This window comes from Mytilus californianus, unplaced genomic scaffold, assembly GCF_021869535.1.
Source record: "Mytilus californianus isolate M0D057914Y unplaced genomic scaffold, xbMytCali1.0.p SCAF_15, whole genome shotgun sequence".
Classification (NCBI taxonomy): Eukaryota; Metazoa; Mollusca; class Bivalvia; order Mytilida; family Mytilidae; genus Mytilus; species Mytilus californianus.
The window spans coordinates 31,050,797-31,064,498 of NW_026262637.1; the positions used below are offsets into that span (position 1 = coordinate 31,050,797).

The 13,702-nt window shown below is 32.1% G+C and overlaps 1 protein-coding gene across 5 annotated transcripts in view; it reads left to right on the top strand.

Moving 5' to 3' along the window:
- The first annotated feature begins 8,030 nt into the window (after positions 1-8,030).
- LOC127725857 (uncharacterized) overlaps positions 8,031-13,702 on the top strand; it is a 28,712-nt gene continuing 23,040 nt past the window's right edge. For 2 of the 5 annotated variants that reach the window (XR_007993240.1, XM_052233186.1), the window contains exons 1-2: positions 8,046-8,093; positions 9,399-9,501. The gene's annotated coding sequence lies outside the window, so the exon portion shown is untranslated. Of the gene's footprint in view, positions 8,094-9,398; positions 9,502-9,529; positions 9,638-13,702 lie in introns of those variants that run through there. The other 3 variants (XM_052233188.1, XM_052233187.1, XM_052233189.1) reach the window with 3 other exon arrangements.

Consider the following 13,702-nt stretch of genomic DNA (forward strand, 5'->3'; position numbering starts at 1 on the left):
AAGTCTTTTTGAACCCGTGGAAACTCATGTGCGCACGAATGTAAAATTAAAAACAAAAACCATAATTCCACATCCAAATTTAAGCATTAAGAAAAGATAACGTCAAGAACTATTTTATGATAAGACGAAATTATAGTCCTATGCAAATCAAGTACACGATATTCAAAATATACACGATATTCAAATTAAATATTGTCTGTGAAATTATTAGCTTTGATTCAATTGGTTAAATCAGATTCAAATATTTTGAAAGGACAACAACAAAAGCGAAATTTAAAGCGTTGAAAACAAGAACAATAACACTGTGACAACAATAACTACAATAACTACAGAAATCATGATAATAACGAAAAAGAAATATTATAGATACAATAGATTCAATATTTTATTAAAGGCTCACCACATGATATTTTCACATACATATATAAAACGTAGCGTACATTAAAACTTGTAGAATATCATTAGCTTAAATAAAAAAAAACATATAAAAGTGCCAGTCTATTAAGAATAGTGGAATAATGAGAGACTATTAAAAGAATTATTATAAACAGTACTTTACATATTTTTTTAAAACTATATAAATATATGTCTTGTATTGGGAAATGTTAGTACAAAAACACAACATAGAAAACTAAGGACTGAGCAACACGAATCCCACCAAAAACTGGAATATATATATATATTTATTTTTATTGAAATCACCATATGGTAAGTTTTTTATTACCCTTTACGACTGACAGAAATGTCTGATCTGCAAAATCTACATGCCACTATATGTCATGTAATTTAGAAGAACCCGAGCTGAGCCGGCGAGGAATAGCATCACTCGTCTTACGAAAATTATATTTTATAGAGACTAGTTGGCCGAGTAAAAAAGGTCGATTGACAAAGTTCAGGTGGCGTTGCCACGATGTCACAAAAGCACGGAATAAAATTCTCTGAGGGAACAACCGCAAATTTTCACCTGGTTGTGAATAAATATAAATGAAAATGAGTGGCGAAAGATACCAAAGGGGTTATAAAACTCATAAGTCGAAAACAAATGGACAATGCCAAGGTAAAACGAAACACGACCTAAAAGTCCAACAACAGTATTTATATACAAACCACAACATAGAAAATTTAAGACTGAGCAACACAAACTCCACCAAAAACCGGGGGTGATATAAGGTGCTCCAGAAAGGTAAGCAGACTCTGCTGCACATCTAACACCCGTAGTGTTGCTCATGTAAGTTCAAAAATAGGTGATAAGTCTATTCTGTATGTTTTTTTTCGTAATAAAAATATCCATGAAAGTAAATTAAATAAATAAACACACTGTTGTTTATTGGTTGGGGTTTTATGTTGAAGCCTAGAAGTTTTGAGCGTTGAAATGTCGTCTATTGTGCTTTTTCCCATATTGCATTTTATACTTTGATTGTAATTACATAAAATCCAATGGCAAATATTTCCTACATATACGGTGAAAAAACTACAATAAATACAATATTTTCGCAGATTTTCTCAAAGTGGATGAACGGGGATGCAGGGCAGGGATTTAAGAAATTAGGCTGTGTAGGATAGTAACTGTAACTATACTTTGCAATAGACAACATACGGACCACGATGGAATTTGTTACAATTGTTATTTTCAAAGTCCCGGGAACTTCCCACTCTCCCCACATGAATCTTCGGCTTTAAAGTCACCATTTTGACCAGAAGTGTCTGTATTTATACATCCAGCATAGCCAAATGGACATACTTCTTTAGCATTGGTTTAACTGCAGATTAAAATTAGCAATGTTGCTTGTTTCTGGATCCCATTGTTTATACTGTATTATATTATATAGCATGATTTGACTTATCGAATAAAATATTGTTTAAACTAACTGCCGTTTGGAAGAAGTCAAGAAGACCATGATACTTCTATACATTTTGGTTTATAGTAAAGATTTGAAAGTGTTATCTAAGTTATTATATAATGATATATGTATACTCGCCTTCGACTTAATAAATATAATAATAAGAGTAAATGGTATGATTTCCAATATGAGACAACTTTAAAGACTAAAGACTAAAGGGAAAAGATATACTAGAGCCATCAAACTTAGTTTTTTTAGTTTTCTTAATGAATGCTTAGTTTAAAGTCAGTAAAAATTCTACGCTAATATCTGTACAGATGAATTGATGTGAATTTTTCACGCTGTATAATTTTTAAAGCCTCTCCGTTGTCGATAACCGTAAATTAACTTCCTAGATTTTGTGCGTCTGAAGCACTTTTCTGTTTTTACGTCTGAAGCACTTTTCTGTTTTTACGTCTGAAGCACTTTTCTGTTTTTACCTTCATCAGAAACGCTAAAACCTAAACAATCGAAAGCCAAGGATGTTTAAATAAGTTTCTCTAATTCTTCGTCAATTTATCCCTTTCTGCACCCATTGTATAAAAAAAATTTATTACGTTGGTAGCAATGAATTACATTGATTTCCCAGTCAAATAAAAACCGATAATTTCACATGTGAAATAAACGTGGTTATTTCACTCTCTGACGTCATACAACAATAGGCGTTGTCAAGACGTCGATAACATCGGATCAAAACAAATTGTGAATGCGTAGAAAAAAGATATAGTTCCTTACATTTTCTACATTAATTTCATTAAAAAAAGCCATTTGCCAATGTAATAAAAAGAATAACTAATCAAAGAATTCAAATATCGAAAAATATTCAACTCGTGACCGAACAACACTGATAATTAACTCATGCGCTACGCGCATTCGTGAATTAATGTGTTGTTCGGTCACTCGTTGAATATTTTTCTCTATTTGAATTCTTCGATTAGTTATTCTATAATTAATCAACGTGTGGTTCGTTTGATCTCAGTTCTTCATTGGTTAAAATCCTATTATGACGTCGAATTTTCTTGCTTTCCTCTGAATTTCCATTTGTGACGGCATGAAAAAAGGCGACCATGCCTGATGACGTCACATAGAAAGAACACATCTTTTTTCAGATCATTCGAAAAGAGGGAACAAGTTTGCCTGCATATTGTTTGAAAATCATTAGAGAAACAGATTCCACCACCAAATCTCGTGTAATACAATATTTATCCACTCTCGACAGTTAAATTTTAAATATTTAAAACGCTCGGCGAGCCTCGCGTTTTAAATTTGAACATTTAACTGTCTCGAGTGGATAAATATCGTATCACATTCGATGCAGTGGTAGAATCTATATAGAAACGTTAGGGGCTATATAATCAACAGGGATCTACAAAGAATAGCCAAATCCATCTAAGGTCAACCTTGCCTGGTGGAGTTAGAATCTTAGTTCTTAATAATTTTTTAATTCAAATTATGAAAAGTAGCATTCTTTGTTTGCTTACCTGAATATAAAGAAAAAGAAACATCAGTTTTAAAAAATGGAGTTGAGTTATTTGGATGTTGTTTGAAGTAAGCACATATGCTCAGACAGACAATTCCGCAAGAATAGCACCATGACGTTGGTTTCCGTGTTAGTTTTGAAAGGATAATTTTGAATTGAAGTGATAAAGTTTTATCTTATTATGCATATGAAAGTCATTAAAAGTTTATTTCAATGATTTTCATAGTGTATATTTTAAAGAAAAAATAAGGACAAGAATAAAAAAAAATAACCAATATGGTGTTATCTGCACGTATTAATGTAAATTCTGGGAACATCGCTCAAAATATTGTTATATCAATGTAACTAAATCGATATCTTAAGAACAAATATAGAAAGACTAAATCCCGGTATTAAGGGATAAAATAAAATGTCCCAGAATCATTCATATATTCAAATAGTATGGTTATTTTATGTCAAAATAAGATCAATTCTAAATATTATTGTACAAACAAGGCAATGAAAAGAAACTCCATTCATGGCAATGTAATTTGTTTCATTCATACGCTATACCATATGTAAGTGTTATTTATTTCCATATATGGCAGTAAATGTCAGGTTTTGTATAAAAGTGGGTAATTGGTTATAGGTTATATCAAGTTAAAATGATACTCGTTACTTTCAAACAACAAGAAACATTATATTTTCAAGTATTGGCACATCTTTATATAAGTATGTTTGCAAACATATACAAACTTTAAAAAAAACTTTAAAAAACACAAAAGGAAGAATGGTAAATGGAATGGCTCTGAAACGAATGATAGCGATAATTCGTGAATAAAAAAGATATCATTAGGGCCGGGAGCCCAATATTTTTCACGTTGTCCGTCTGCCCGTCCACAATTTAAGTGAACACTAAAACTCCAAAAGTATAGGCAGGAGGCTAATGAGATTATGCACAGTTTTTGCGCATAATATTTAAATGTGCATATTATATTTTGGTGAAATTTGGCTCATTAATTTTGGAAAAAAAAATCGTTTTTGTTAAAAAATCACAAATTTTGTGAAATGTCTTTTGTAAACGCAAAAACTCCGAAAGTATAGATAGGAAGCAAATGAAATTTTGCGCAGTTGTTGTGCATAATATGAAAATGTGCATATTATTTTTTTTTGAAATTCGACTCATCAATTGTGGAAAAAACTTAGTTTTGAAAAATGTCTTCTCAAATAGGTTTTTAACCAAAACTGAAATATATATAGGCATACTATGCATCCCATTTTTTTCTCAAGTCAAAATTGTGTTAAAAAATTATTTGTTCTTAAAAAATATAAATTCTGAGAATCATATTTTTTGCTAGGATTTCAATGAAAAGGTATCATTTGCTATTACGAAACGATTCTCTTTTGTCAAAATTATTGGTTGTCCACCAAAATATATGTCATAGTGCTTGGATTTCAACAAAACGTATATTAATCGAGAACAAATCCTGAATTAATTGTTGGTGTCAACATATATAAAAATTGACAATCTATGAACGTTAGCTTTGTATGCAACAGTCTCTTTGCCTCACATAAAATTGTACTAACTGGGACCCTTGCTGAGAAATTTTAATAAAGTTAACAGCCTGTAATTAAGAGATTCTCGTTGGTTGCTGTCTGTAAATACTATGTTTTTCATAATCAGGCCTTTGGTTCTTTTCCCTTTGAATTATTTCACATTTTGTCATGTCGGAGCCATTTTATAGCTGACCAGACGATAGAGTTTTTTCTCATTGTTGAAGGCCGTATGATGTCCTAATTCCACGTTGGACTCTGCTAGATAGTTGTCTCATTGTAATCATATCACATATCCTTATTTCATATCACAGCTTTTCAATATTTAGTATGCCACATATTTAAGTTGTGTTCAGTTATCATAAAAGTCTACGAGAGAATCCCCTAAGTGTCTTTTGTCTTTTAAAATAATAAGTTGTTGTAACGAAAATTGTTTTTAAACCAAAAGGGTTGACTAATGTATAAAAATCTTGTCACTTGGACTTCTTCGTCTGACATTAAAACCCATGCTGAATAACTTTCGGTGGATGTGAGAGCTGTTTGTCAGATCTCACACGGATTCATACAGAGAAGTACGCAGTAGTTGATATTGTTTGATAGTTCTCGTTTTAATTTTACCTGTATTGATATTTGTAATTTTGATTTCAGATGCCATCTTTATGTGGATGAGATACTTGCCACTGGATGTGAAGCTAACAGCTCATGGATATATGTTAAAGGTCGTAGATTATGTTCGACATATTGTACAGACACCCGTTTGATATTGATGTGACCCTCTATACGTCTTTCTCGTTATCGTTTTCTTTGGTTTGCTGTCTCATTTACATATAATTATCTGCATCTCCCTCCTTTTATTCATGTCTTTTATAGAAACATTTGTAGAAAAAAATGTGTCCCACATGCCAGGAAAAATTAGTTCGGTAATCGTAATGAAAAGAAAGAAAAATAGGGCTGCCTAATTACCGTCATGTAAATGATTGACATTTTACAAAAAATGAAAACAACACTGTATAAAATGTGGTGTAAAAAACGACTTATCTTGAAAATTAACCATTCCTTGGTACTCCCTTAGATATTAAAATCTTCCTTTATATATTTATATCATAATTTAGATGCACACTTATAGCGATAAGTATCTGTGACGATAACACTTATTTAACGTTATCAAATTTTCTGCACCCAATGCGCATTTCGACAATAAATGTCTCTTCAGTGTACTCGAGGCCAAAGTATTTGAAAATCCAAAACTTAATAAAACGACGAAGAGCTTATAAAACAAAAACGTACGTAAGTAGATAAAGATGTAGTATGATTGCCAACGAGACTACAAAAAGACCAAAAGACAGTGATGTGAACAGCTGTAGGTCACCGTACGCTTCATTAAAGAGCAAAACTTATACCACATTGTAAACTGAAAAAGTCCCCGGCATAACAAAATGTGAAACAATTGAAAAGAAAAAAAAACACCTGCCTGATTTAAGCTAATAACTTAAACGAAAAATAATTATCGCTGAAAAAAACCTAAGACTACAACTTGAATATAGCCGACTGACTTGAGGCAGGTATATAAAGAATGTTGCGGGATAAAGCTCAACCCAAACACAGGACATTTGTGCAACAGTACTACACTACAATTAGTGAAGTTTAAATAAAAATACTAGTAAGAAGATGTGACATGATTGCCAATGAGACAACTATCAATCAGAGACCAAATGACGTAGATGTTAGTAACTATGGGTCAGCGTACGTCCTTCAACAATGAACAAAAATCCAAACCGCATAACATGCTTTTAAAAGGCCCGATATAACAAAATGCCAAACTATTCAAACGAAAAAACTAACGGCCTGATTTATGTACAAATCAATCATAGAAAAACAAATATGATACATATATCAACAGACGACAACCACTGAATTATATATGCTCCTAATTCAGGACAGGCACATAAGAATTTTGCAGGGTTTGCGGGCGCCCAACCTTCTCAATAATCTGTGGCAGTGGTGTTACAGCACTACACGACAACAAAAATCATGCAGTTGAGTAGGACCAGAGTCATCAGAACAATACAAAGCTCAAAAATACTTGAGGCACAAAGTACCGATCTTAGAGTACTCACAGTTACTGAAAGATAGATCGAAGGCAATAACAACTAAAAAAATCATGCATCTAAAACAAAACAAAAGTCTGTGATAAGTTGCATCTGATGATACCAAAATCGAAGAAAAGAGGACGAAATTGTGACTAAACAGTGCGACATCGATATTCCATATGACTGTCAACCAAAATCATGATGACATCTGTAAAACATTCGAATGGATGACTCAACCTTACCATTTATGAACCTTCAGTTCAATAGCTTTCTTGTACGCAACTATCAAGCAATTCATGATTGGAAACGCAAGCCCTAGAATATCGTATCAACTTGAGATATTTACTCCTTATGCAGGTGTTGCTTGAATGTTACTGAACAGAAATGGAATATTTACAATGGGAAAATATAAATCATTTTTTTTTGTCGTTGTTTATAATTTTCAACTGACCATCATTATCAATTTCTAGATGTAAAAGAAAATATGAAGCATACATAAGTGCATCTGTGGTATCCTTTATTTCAAGTTTTTTTTCCAGGATATATGCAGTCAACATATTCATGTGGACCTATCTTTAAATTAGTTAAGTAAGGACATTTTATCCGAACGTGAAGTTAGAGATTAATACTAACTTCTTCTCATTATTCTTGAAAAGCCCCTGCATTATAAGAATAAAGGAACAATGCGAAATGCTGAGGGACACAGTTGGTTCCCATAGAAATACCGATAGTCTGTTGAAAAACACGTCCTCCAAATGTAACAAACATGTTATGAATATAGAATACTCAGCATCTTGATGATGTCTGTTTCAGAGAACTTTTTGTTTTAATCACAGTGAGTGAGTATTTTTGTTTACAAAGTATGACAGGTCCCTTTCTATACTTAATGGCACAGGGTGAATAAAAATTAGCGATGTTCAGGAACACAAAATGCGCAATAGCAACCCTTTTTCTAGATATAAAAATCAAATACTTTCATGGGGAGACAAATCTATCTAACATAAATCGGATCAAGATCACGTATGTACTCAAGGACATTTTACTTCCTGTTTATTCGTGACGATAACAAACACTTTATTTGGCCGACCAACCAAGACCTTGTCCCGGAAGGTAAGTTATAATAGTTAGTACAATAAAGGTATGTACTGCGTCTTCTTTGGATATGGGAGAGGGCAACATTTGGAGTTAAAAATATTGCTAAACTATTATTTGGTCTTAATTTTTGGCAATTTATTCAGTTCTGGGGCCTGTTACTTATTACTTAACTGCAGTTTTGTGTATTTTTATTAATACTTCTAGCTCATCTGAAGTTTGCTGATTTTCTAGAATTCTTAAGTATATGTACAGTGCAACATTATGAACAATATGATTTGTGCTCTGATGAATGGTTATGTTTCATGTTTGTGTATGTGTGTGTTTGTGTGTGTTTAAATATTTAGAGACATCTCGAATTAATATGAGATGTCTGCCAATGACTTTCAGACCTTTTCATTTCATTGAGAAAATTCTTAAATTCATAAAAGATGTCTTTTGACTATAACAAGATTCCATTGCTTTTCGTTACAACTCTTTAACATTTACAGATTTTAACAGCTCTAAAATCTCACTATAATATTTTTGATTGATTATGAATCAAAATTCCTTTATAAAGTAGGTCACAGATAAAATAGGAACCTCAAATAAATCTAAAAGAGGAGATATTGTAATATTTATTTTGTCTGGTCCCTGAAATTGAAGAAATACTTCAATCCTTTCAAAACTTTGTTAACTTTAACATGAAACTTGAATGCAGAAATATCAATGCATTTAGGTCAGATATCAACAATGTACAAGTGTAGATAAAACTAATATGGTAATCATAAACAAGCACTTCTAGAGTTGATATCATCAAAAGATAACACATGAAATCGTTACCACTTATTTATAAAGGAGTACATAGAGTGTATGTATTAGATACACCCCGAGGACGTAAGCCCGATGCGGAGTATTCAATTTACATCATATTATGGTTAATTCTAAATGATAGCTTTCAGCAAACTAGCAGTGAGGTCTTTCAGCAATCTAGCAGTGAGGTCTTTCAGCAATCTAGCAGTGAGATCTTTCAGCAATTTGGCTTAAAAAATGCTAAAGCATGATATCTACAGGATATTCAATTGCATTTAATGGTATAATGGTGTAAATCTACCTTTTGAATTATCGAGTAAAAAAATAATCTTATTTATGACAATACAATCAATGAACATCAAAGTAGAAGGTAGGAGAAGGTAGGAGAAGGTCACCTGTCTGGCCACTTGAATTCGAAAATCAAAATAGTATATTAAATCTACCAAAATACACCCTCAGCTATTCACAAGAAATTAATCTGTCAGACATCCGAATATACATTTTTTCTTTTTTTTCTTTAATCATTTTTAGGACGTCAAAAGTCTTGCAGTTGGTACAGCCTTGCAGTTAGTGTAGTCTTGCAGTTGGTACAGCCTTGCAGTTAGTGCAGTCTTGCAGTTGGTACAGCCTTGCAGTTAGTGTAGTCTTGCAGTTGGTACAACCCTGCAGTTAGTGTAGTCTTGCAGTTGGTACAGCCTTGCAGTTAGTGTAGTCTTGCAGTTGGTACAACCCTGCAGTTAGTGTAGTCTTGCAGTTGGTACAGCCTTGCAGTTAGTGTAGTCTTGCAGTTGGTGCAAAACTGCGAAAATCTCCTCATTATAACTTTTTTCATACCTCCTCCTCTATATGTTTTTTTTCAAATGTAGGTTTACTTCGATACGAAGGCTTCATTTATATTGGACCTATTTGTTTTGTTTTGTCTGGATTTATTATATCAATCTGCAGTTTCCTTTAAAGTATGTGATACCACGTCATACCAGGAGGAGTAGGAATATATGGTCGTAGTTACATTTAAAATAAAATGCTTCGCTGGGGCGCAGCTTGATACGACCGCAGAGGTCGAACCCTGAACAGTTGGGGCAAGTATGGACACAACATTCAAGCTTGATACAGCTCTGAATTTGGATTGTTATTAAATATTTGACACAGCATAGGTTTCTGACACAGAAAGAATGTGGTCTAAGAACTTGAATTTTTTTAATTTACCTATTATGGTCCAATGTCCAAAATCAAAATACATGGTTAGATTCAGCATATTAAAGAACCCCATATATTCAATTTTTGTTAAAATCAAACAAAGTTTAATTTTGGACCCCAACTTGGACAAACTTGAAAACTGGGCCCATAATCAAAAATCTAAACACATGTTTAGATTCAGCAAATCAAAGAACCCCAAGAATTCAATTTTTGCTAAAATCAAACTAAGTTTAATTTTGGACCCTTTGGACCTTAATGTAGACCAATTTAAAAAACGGGACTTAAAATTAAAAATCTAAATACACGGTTAGATTTGGAATATCAAAGAACCCCAATAATTCAATTTTTGATGAAATCAAACAAAGTTTAATTTTGGACCCTTTTGACCTCAATATGAACCAATTTGATAGCGGGGCCCACAAATAAAAAATCTAAATTCATGGTTAGATTCAGCATATCAAAGAACCCCATATATTCAATTTTTGTTGAAATCAAAAAAAGTTTAATTTTGGACCCCAACTTGGACCAACTTGAAAACTGGGCCCATAATCAAAAATCTAAACACATGTTTAGATTCAGCATATCAAAGAACCCCAAGAATTCAATTTTTGTTAAAATCAAACTAAGTTTAATTTTGGACCCTTTGGACCTCAATGAAGACCAATTTAAAAAACGGGACCCGAATTAAAAATCTAAAAACACGGTTAGATTTGGCATATCAAAGAACCCCAATAATTCAATTTTTGATGAAATCAAACAAAGTTTAATTTTGGACCCCAATTTGGACCAACTTTAAAACTGGGCCAATAATCATAAATCTAAATACATGTTTAGATTCAGCATATCAAAGAACCCCATATATTCAATTTTTGTTGAAATCAAACAAAGTTTAAATACTGGACCCTATCTTGGACCAACTTGAAAACTGGGCCCATAATCAAAAATCTAAACACATGTTTAGATTCAGCATATCAAAGAACCCCAAGAATTCAATTTTTGTTAAAATCAAACTAAGTTTAATTTTGGACCCTTTGGACCTTAATGTAGACCAATTTAAAAAATAGGACCCAAAATTAAAAATCTAAATACACGGTTAGATTTGGAATATCAAAGAACCCCAATAATTCAATTTTAGATGAAATCAAACAAAGTTTAATTTTGGACCCTTTTGACCTCAATATGAACCAATTTGATAACGGGGTCCACAAATAAAAAATCTAAATACATGGTTAGATTCAGCATATCAAAGAACCCATTATATTCAATTTTTGTTGAAATCAAACAAAGTTTAATTTTGGACCCCAATTTGGACCAAATTGAAAACTGGGCCAAAAATCTAAATACATGTTTAGATTCAGCATATCAAAGAACCTCATATATTCAATTTTTGCTACAATCAAACAAAGTTTAATTTTGGACCCTTTGGACCTTAATGTAGACCAATTTGAAAACTGGACCCAAAATTAAAAATCTAAATACACTGTTAGATTCGGCATAACAAATAAATAAATGTGATCAAAGATTTTACAAATCTAATGCGCCATACTGTGCAATTAAAGATTACTTCTTGAAATTTTTCAATATTTGAAATTTGAAAAAAAAAAAATATTTGAGGAATAATTCTTTTTAATTTCTGAAATCTGAAATGAGAAAAAATGCCCCCCAACAATTTCTTTTTATCCCCCCCCCTTTTTTCCCTTAAAAAATTCTTTCCTTCAAGATATGGTCATAATCTCAATTCAAATTTCCAATGGAGTTGGCAACCATAATTACCCATTTAAATTTACCATAGTGCTAACTTAATCTATTTTATAATAGAATTAAAAATATAGTGTCAAATCATTCATATGGATTTTTTTGTAAAAAAAAAAGATGCAACATTTGCAGATATTTTTACTGGTCTTCCTTTATAAATATGCATTTCTTTAAACATAATTTAAAAGCAGTGTAAGGGAAGTAACCAAAATGTTGTATTTGGATTACCTCCCTTACACTGTTTTAAATTATCTGTATTGTTCATTAACCATTACTTTATACATAATTTAAAAGCAGTGTAAGGGAGATAATTTCAATGATGTATTTGATTTATCTCCCTTACACTGCTTTAAATTATGTTTTGTACTAAAGTATTTGTCCATTAACCAGGACAACCTTGTTTTTCCCCCTTTTTTGCCCCTAATTCCTAAACGGTTTGAGCCATAACCCCCCAAAGCAAATCCTAACCATCCCTTTGTGGTATGGAAACTTGTAGTATAATTTCAGAGAGATCCATACACCGTTCCACAGTTATTGCCTGGAAACTAGAAAATGCTTATTTTTGGCCCCTTTTTGGCCCCTAATTCCTTAACTGTTGGTACCTTAACCCCCAAAATCAATCCCAACCTTCCTTTTGTGGTATTTAACCTTATGGTCAAATTTCAAAAAGATCCATTCACTTAAACTAAAGTTAGAGTGCGAAAACCAATGTGTCTTCGGACGACGACGCCGACGCCGGACGACGACGACGACGCCAACGTCATACCAATATACGACCACAAAATTTTTTGCGGTCGTATAAAAATATATATATTAGGCTATTGAATAAACTTTAATTTCAAGAGATTTTATAAGATATCCCATTTGCTATTCATGAAGCATATAATTGCATAAGGGAGCACTGATTTAATTGATAAGAGAGACCAAGAATCACTTTCAATAAATGTGTAAGTCTTATGTTGATTATGATCTTAGGGAGAGCAATTTCTAAGATCAAATTATATTCACACAGAGATCTTCAATTTCTGAATTTGACAGAAATCTTGCAAATGATAGAGGGTATGGATGGGGTTTACAGAATAAAGAATAATGGCAAACATCGCAGGATAAAGGGCTAAAAAATAAAGTAAAATAGGCTAAAATAACCAGAATAGAGAAAAATAGGCAAAAATAACCAGAATAGATAATGATGGGGTGCTAAAATATAAAGAATAGAGAAAAATGGAAAAAATATTTGAAGAAAAGAGAATAATGGTCAAAATGAATAAAGAATAGAGAAAAATTGTCTTAGAAATTAAAGAATAAAGAAATAAAGGACCCCCATGCAGATTCTCATGATATATATAGAGAGTTTCATAACATTTATATTGAATAGGAGAGCTAAAGTCAATTAGAGAAATCAGAATGAGGACCGTTAATGGATGACCATCAGATATCTCTTTTTTTTGTTTTTAATCGATAGGATGATTTGCCATTGTGTAATCCTCAAACATACTGAAGTAATAATAAAATTTTACAAGTTGGATTACTTCAGCTTCTGTCCATTGTTGGTGAATTGTACCATCTCGAACAAATACTTTAAATAAAAACGGCTTAAGAATTATCTCGATTGGATAAACGTTCGAATTCTAACTAATTTTAGTTCATTTTATTTAGAACACTTGAACTCGGTTTTTTTTTAGACCAATGTCATCATGTATAAGTGGGAAATGGATTTTAAACAGGCATTGTAAAGCTTTTTTTTTAGGCACGGAATAAATAAAACGTATTTGTACACACACATGTTTAATGGTATTTAGATACAGATTTATATATTGAGATTGGTCTCCTAAAATAATAAGTAATACTTCGTATTTCTAAAATCTTTGAGGGATTAATTGCAT